The sequence below is a fragment of the Muntiacus reevesi genome, chromosome X (assembly GCF_963930625.1).
Source record: "Muntiacus reevesi chromosome X, mMunRee1.1, whole genome shotgun sequence".
Taxonomy (NCBI): domain Eukaryota; kingdom Metazoa; phylum Chordata; class Mammalia; order Artiodactyla; family Cervidae; genus Muntiacus; species Muntiacus reevesi.
Window position 1 is genome coordinate 15832467 of NC_089271.1, and position 7614 is coordinate 15840080.

The window sequence follows — 7614 nt, forward strand, 5'->3', positions numbered from 1 at the left end:
GGGAATCTTCTCAACCGAGGGATCAAATGCGCATCTCTTATGTCTCCTGCATTGGCAGGTGGATTCTTTACCACTAGTGCTACCTGGGAGGTCATGCTAATGGGCAAACTCATTAGCTGAAGACTGGATTAAAATGCAGTTTCTGATTCAGTAGGTTTGGGGTGGGGTGGGTTGAGGTGGATCAGAAAGTCAGCATTTCGAACCAGCTCCCAGGGTATGCTGATGCTGCCAGCTCATGGACCACATTTGGAATAAGCAAGGATTTGGAGGCCAAGGGTGGTCCTTAGATTAGAAGCCTCTGCATCCCCTGCTTGTTAGAAATGCAGACTCTCAGGCCCCATCCGAGTTTGGAAAGTGCTGCTAAAATCCTGAGCTTCCCACAGGTGCTGAGGATGTGTTTCAGATGTGCCAAGGTATTGCCTCCCCTCAGCTCTTAGGAACTTGGGCAGTGACCCCTGCAGTCCAGCTGCAAGCAGCCTCACTGACCCCATGTGGATGTAGATGCTCTAAGATTCACCACTGACCTCCATGGAGACAGTGAGAAGTCTTGCTCCCTCTGGCCTCACACCTCCAGCAAACCTTTGCTCATTCTGTTTCCCCCACCTGGGTGGCCTCTGACTGGCCTTGCCCAATTTCTGAAGTTCAAGCTCATGTTCTAGTACTTCTTCTATGGAACCATTCCCATTTCCATGTGGCCATTTCAGCCTAACAGACTTTCCCCCCTAAAACAAACACATGATAGCATTTCCCATGTGCCAATCACCATTCTAAGCCCTTGACATTATTCATTCATACAAGCCCCATTTTACAGGTCAGGAAAACTGAGATGCAGCAGTAGGGTACATCTCAAGTTCACACAGCTAATGAACGGTCGTGTCAGGGTTCAAACCCAAATAGCCTGGCTTCGGAATCACTATGCTGAATCACAACACTAAGATTCTTCTTGCTGCTGTGGGATGTAGAAGGATTTGCAAATGATACAGAGTGTGGATAGTGAAAGAAAATATATTTATTTCCCATGGCTGCCGCAACAAAGTACTACACAGTGGGTGACTTATACTAACAGAAATTGTGTTCCTTCACAGTTCTGGAGATCAGAAGTCTGAGCTCACATTGTGGGCAGGGTCATGCTCCCTCTGGAGGCTCTAGGGAAGGGTTCTTCTTTGCCTGTTCCTGGCTTCACGGTGGTCACCAGCAATCCTCCGTGTTCCTCACCTTACAGATACGTCACCCCATCTTTGCTTCCATCACCACATTGTCTTCTACTCTGTCTCTCTTTGTGTCCTGTCCTCCCCGTAAATGGATACTAGGAAGACCGGAGAGTAGGACATGCACTCATCTCCTCCTACGAGAGCATCAAAATTGCAACTAGCTGCAGAACAACCATTTACAGAAGGATGCTAGAACCCAAGATACTGCATGTCCAGGAGAAATCAGAAGCTTTACGGACAAGCAAAAGTTAAAAGAATTCAGCACCACCAAACAAGCTTTACAACAAACGCTAAAGGAACTTTTCCAGGCAGGAAACGCAAGAGAAGGGAAAGACCTACAAAATATAAGCCCAAAACAATTAAGAAAATGTTAATAGAATCATCTGGTCCCATCACTTCATGGCAAATAGATGGGGAAACAATAGAAACAGTCACAGATTGTATTTTCTTGGCTTCCAAAATCACTGCGGACATGAAATTAAAAGATGCTTGCTCCTTGGAAGAAAAGCTATGAGAAACCTAGACAGCATATTAAAAAGCAGAGACATTACTTTGCTGACAAAGGTCCGTATAGTCAAAGCTATGGTTTTTCCAGTAGTCGTGTATGGATGTGAGAGTTGAACCATAAAGAAGGTTGAGTGCCAAAGAATTGATGCTTTCAAACTGTTGTGCTGGAGAAGACTCTAGAGAGTCCCTTGGACTACAAGGAAGTCAAACCAGTCAATCTCAAATGAAATCAACCCTGAATGTTCATTGGAAGGATTGATGCTGTGGCTGACCTCCAATACTTTAGCCACCTGATGCAAAGAACTGACTCATTGGAAAAGACCCTGATGCTGGGAAAAATTGAGGGCAGGAGGAAAAGGGGGAGAGAGAGGGTGAGATGGGTGGATGGCATCACAGACTCAATGGACATGAGTTTAAGGAAGCTCTGGGTGATAGTGAAGGACAGGAAAGCCTGGTGTGCTGCAGTCTATGGAGTCACAAAGAGTCAGACAGGACTTAGAGACTGAACAGGAACAATAGAATCATACATATCTCTAGTTATCTTAAATATAAATGGATTAAATGCACCAACCAAAAGACATAGGCTGACTGGGTGGATGAAAACATGTGCATGTATGTAATTCCACTTAACCATGTCACTCTACTAAACCCCCCAAATTGTGTGTGATTATTTTATATTGTTAGGTTAATCACATTTCCATTACAGCTTGTAATTGTAATTATCTTTTATTTTTTGTCTGCCTATTGATTGTGAAAACTGATAAACATCTTTTACTATTGTGATTAGGTAACTATTATTAGTTTTAATACCACTGTATCATGATTGGCCAACAGAAATAAAAGAATTCTGTATTACTAAAACTACCATTTACTAGAAAAACCTCTAACTACTTTTTAAAATCCAGATGCACATTATAACTGTCTTGGAATTTTTTGAAAAATACAAACACCCAGGTATTGTTTTTTTCCTCCAAATCTCCAGATGTGATTCTAATGAACAGTCATGTTTAAAAACAACTGGACTATATGGTGATCTTTTACTTTTATCTAGTTTGTCTCACTTTTTCTATTTCATATTCAATGCTTCCGTTTCATTTAGTTAATCTTTTCCAAATTCTCTGTCTCATTTGTGTCGTTCTTTCTCAAGCCTTTATCAAGTGTAGTAGAAAAAGCTTTTGTATACACACACACACACACATATATATATAGAGTATGTATAATATATGTTTTAGAAAACTTATGAATTTCTGCCTAGTTAAAAAAATTATGACATTTTGGTTCCACTTGTTTGACTAAGTATGAATAGAATGTTAGATGTCTAATTTATATTCACTCAAAACTCTGATATAGTTCCACTTATTCTGGCATCCAGTATTATTGCTAAAAGTCTAGAAACCTTATTATTTTTGTGATTTAAAAGAAATTTTAATGAGGCTTGAAACTTCTAAATTTGAGAATATAAAGAAATACTATGTCGTAAAACAACAGGAAGTTAAAATGTGATACAGTATTATTAACTAAAGTACAGATTTTGTTCAAATTTCACAAACATTTATGCTAGTGTCCATTATTTGTTTTCATACCTTATTCAAGATTGCACATTGTATTTAGTTATATTGAGCAGCTTCAGCTGCATGCAACAAATTCTGATAAATTCTTCATTTTTAATCTGTTACAAATATTTTCTAATTTTAATTGTTATAGCTTTCTTCATACACCTATCATTTAAAAGTGGATATTTAATTTCCAAACATATGGGTTTTTTTAAGTATCTTTGATATTAATTTCTCATTTTGATATTTATTTCTCATTTAAATGCTTTCTTCTTTGCAATCACCCTCTTTTCTTCAGTCTTTTAACTTTATTGAGACTTTCAATGGCTAAGTCAAAGATCTCTCATTAAATGTCACACTGCACTTGAAAATATGTGGATTATTCTCAATTATCTTTTGATATTGATTTCTAACATAATTACACAGTGATAAGAGAACAGACTCAGTATGATTTCAATACCTTTAGACCATGAAGTTTTTGCACTTTGTTTTATGTCCCTGGATACGTTCCAGTGTCTCCTGGTTTACAGTTATGGGAAGTTGAATAGAATTTGTATCTTGTTGTTGTTGTGAAAATTGTGTAAATATTCATTATGTTGAATTGGTTCATAGTGCTTTTCAAGTCTCCTATATCCTTCTAATTTTCTGTCTATTAGTTCTATTAATTTTTGAGAGTTTGATATTGACACTCCAACTAAAAATCTCAACTTATCTACTTAAAATAATTGCAATGTATTGTGGAACTATATGTAACTTTGTTTTGTATTTTCCAAGTCTCCTCTAAATGTATTATCATACTTTCATAATTTAAAAAAATTAAAGAAAAAAAGGTAAAAAAAAAAAAGTGACACCAGTCATTGCATCACATATGCAGATACCACTCTAATGACAGAAAGGGAAGAGGAACTAAAGAGCCTCTTGATGACGGTGAAAGTGGAGACTGAAAAAGCTGGCTTAAAACTCAACATCAAAAACCTAAGATCACGGCATCCAGTCGCATTACTTCATGGCACACAGAAGGGGAAAAAGTGGAAGCAGTGATGTCTTTTATCTTCTTGGGCTCCAAAATCACTGCAGATGGTGACTGCAGCCATGAAATTAAAAGACGCTTGCTCCTAGGAAGGAAAGTTATGACAAATCTAGTCAGCGTGCTAAAAATCAGAGAGATCACTTTGCTGACAAAGGTCTGTAGAGTCAAAGCTATGGTTTTTCCAGTGGTCATGTATGGATGTGAGAGTTGGACTATAAAGGAAGGTGAGTGCTGAAGAACTGATGCTTTTGAACTGTGGTGCTGGAGAAGACTCTTGAGAGTCCTTTGGACTGCAAAGAAATCAAATCAGTCAATCTTAAATGAAATCAATTCTGAATATTCATTGGAAGAATTGATGCTGAAGCTGAGCTCCAATACTTTAGCCACCTGATGTGAAGAGCTGACTCATTAGAAAAGGCCCTGATGCTGGGACAATTTGAGAGCAGGAGGAAAAGGAAGCAACAGAGGATGAGATGGGTGGCTGGCATCAGCAACTCAATGGACATGAGTTTGAGCAAACTCTGGGAGATGATGAAAGGACAGGGAAGCCTGGTGTACTGGAGTCCATGGGGTCACAAAGAGTCAGACATGACTTAGTGACTGAACAACAACGTTGCATCAGGGCCAACTCTGGTCCAGTATGGATGGATTCATCTTTAATTATATCCACAAAGACCCTATTTCCAAATAAGATCACGTTCTGAGATTCTGGGTGGACATGAATTGGGGGCTGCTATTCAACCCAGTCCAGAAGAGCACAGAGATTTTCTCAGGGCAGAAAATGTTTCCTAAAACTCTTCAGCTACTCACTGTTTGGAAATACTGCTAAAGCCTTGGGACTGACCCTCCAGATGCAGTGGAGGAGCAGAAAGCAACCCATGGAGTAGTTGGATGTTGACATCAACAGACTGCAATTTCCTCAGTGCCAAAATGACATCATTTTCTACCTCCATCCAGGATTGAATATCTGATAGTGTTTGTGGGTTCTCTCTAGACCAAATTGATCAGATCGATTTTTGTGTACAACAGGTACAATAAAACTGCCCCTTCTGAGGATTTTGCAGGTGGCAGGCACAAAGGTGAAATGTGCACTGTTGAAGTGGTCAGGCACGATCCAGGCCAGTATAAAACTGGCAAAGCAGCCTGGGATCCTGTGGTGGAGATCTTTGGAGAACTATCTGGACCTCAGCACTTCTCTGTGAAATATCCAAGTCCTTTCTATGACAAGCTAAGAAGGAATCCTGTCACCACCACTCCTGGGTCACAGCATAGATATTTGAGGTTGGTATCCCTTTTACTGACCTCATCAAGTACATGCAGAAATTCTAAAGCGGGAAGCTAGGTCCTGCACTGTTGCAGGCATTCAGGATGACTTGTGGATTTTGAATGAGTCAGTATTAGAGCAGTTAAGTGCAGCCATGAAATTAAAAGACACTTGCTCCTTGGAAGAAAAGCTATGACCAACCTAGACAGCATATTTAAAAGCAGAGACATTACTTTGCCAACAAAGGTCCATCTAGTCAAAGCTATGGTTTTTCCAGTAGTCATGTATGGATGTGAGAGTTCAACTAGAAAGAAAGCTGAGCATTGAAGAATTGATGCTTTTGAACTGTGTTGTTGGAGAAGACTCTTGAGAGTCCCTTGGACTGCAAGGAGATCCAACCAGTCCATCCTAAAGGAAATCAGTCCTAAATATTCATTGGAAGGACCGATGCTGAAGCTGAAACTCCAATACTTTGGCTACCTGATGTGAAGAACTGACTAACTGGAAAAGACCCTGATGCTGGGAAAGATGAAGGCGGGAGGAGAAGGGGATGACAGAGGATGAGATGGTTGGATAGCATCACTGACTCGATGGACGTGAGTCTGAGCAAGCTTCGGGAGTTGGTGATGGACAGGGAAACCTGGTGTGCTGTGGTCCATGGGGTCACAAAGAGTTGGACACAACTGAGTGTGAACTGAATTGAAGTGCTGGAATAAAAGTAGAAGCTGCCAATACACATCAAACAAGTAAAAAAAAATATGGAACAGAAGTGACAAACAGTAATGGAAGTAGAAACAATGAACTTGGGGATGCTACATCCTTCTGTGCTGACACTGACGGAGAAGTTGCTTTTAAAGATGTGTGGTGGTGTTACTGCTGCTGCTAAGTCACTTCAGTCGTGTCCGACTCTGTGTGATCCCATAGATGGCAGCCCACCAGGCTCCCCCGTCCCTGGGATTCTCCAGGCAAGAACACTGGAGTGGGTTGCCATTTCCTTCTCCAATGCATGAAAGTGAAAAGTGAAAGTGAAGTCGCTCAGTCGTGTCCAACTCTTCGTGACCCCATGGACCGCAGTCTACCAGGCTCCTCCGTCCATGGGATTTTCCAGGCAAGAGTACTGGAGTGGGGCATCATTGCCTTCTCCGTGTTATTGAGTACAAGAAATCCAACTCTTCCAACAAGAGGTGTTTCCACGCTTGGCCCTGAGAAAAGATTAGTATTCAAATTGCGCTAAGTGAACCCATTGTCTCTTCATTCCTGTTATCACTGCCCCACCAGAAAATAAGGAAAATGAAGGAATTGATAATCCTTAACTGCTAAAGAACTATCTCAGCTCCAGTCATTATAGCCAAAGATCTTATAATGAAGGAAGAACAACACAAAACTTTTTAATCCCTGAAGCTCAGGGGAATTTTTGAATTTGGCTCATGGGTCTGAAAGTCCAGAGACCATCTCAAGCACAGAACAATCCGGCGACCTTTTGGAGCAGAAACCAATCCCTTGAAGTCATGTAGAATAGGTGAGAAGTGCCCATGAAATGGGAATATTATTCATGGAAGCACAGGCCACCTTGTCACTTGTTGTCACAGTGCCAGAAGATTAAAGAAGTCTGGGGCTTCATGCCCTCTTTGCAAGAACACTCTGCTGGTTATTAAGGTTTTATGGCCAAGCTGAATCGGCGGGTTGCAGAGACATGACTACCAGGGCCAGGTCAGGATAAAACCATCAGTACTGAGCACCTCCACTCAGTGTAACCTGGGGCACCATCCACTGTTCATTGATTAATGCAACTCATACGTTTTCCTTTCTACATTTGTGTGGAATTCAAGAGCAGTTCTTTACAAGTAGATTATCAATCTGGGGACTCCATTTACATGAAAAGTTACTTCAATTACTACATTGTTCTCTTCAAAAAGATTCTGGGTGGAGCAATTACAAAGATAAACAGGAAACTACATTCATTGATCAAATTATCTGAAGATTAACCTTTTCCCCAGCTAATTTTACTCCTCACCCTTCTATTCTGTTAGAGCATGTTCTTAGGCATAA

General features: G+C 40.6%; 1 pseudogene; it reads left to right on the plus strand.

Moving 5' to 3' along the window:
* The window catches only part of LOC136153967 (protein Mdm4-like), a 76669-nt pseudogene extending 69430 nt beyond the window's left edge, over positions 1 to 7239 (plus strand).
* The last annotated feature ends 375 nt before the right edge of the window (positions 7240 to 7614 follow it).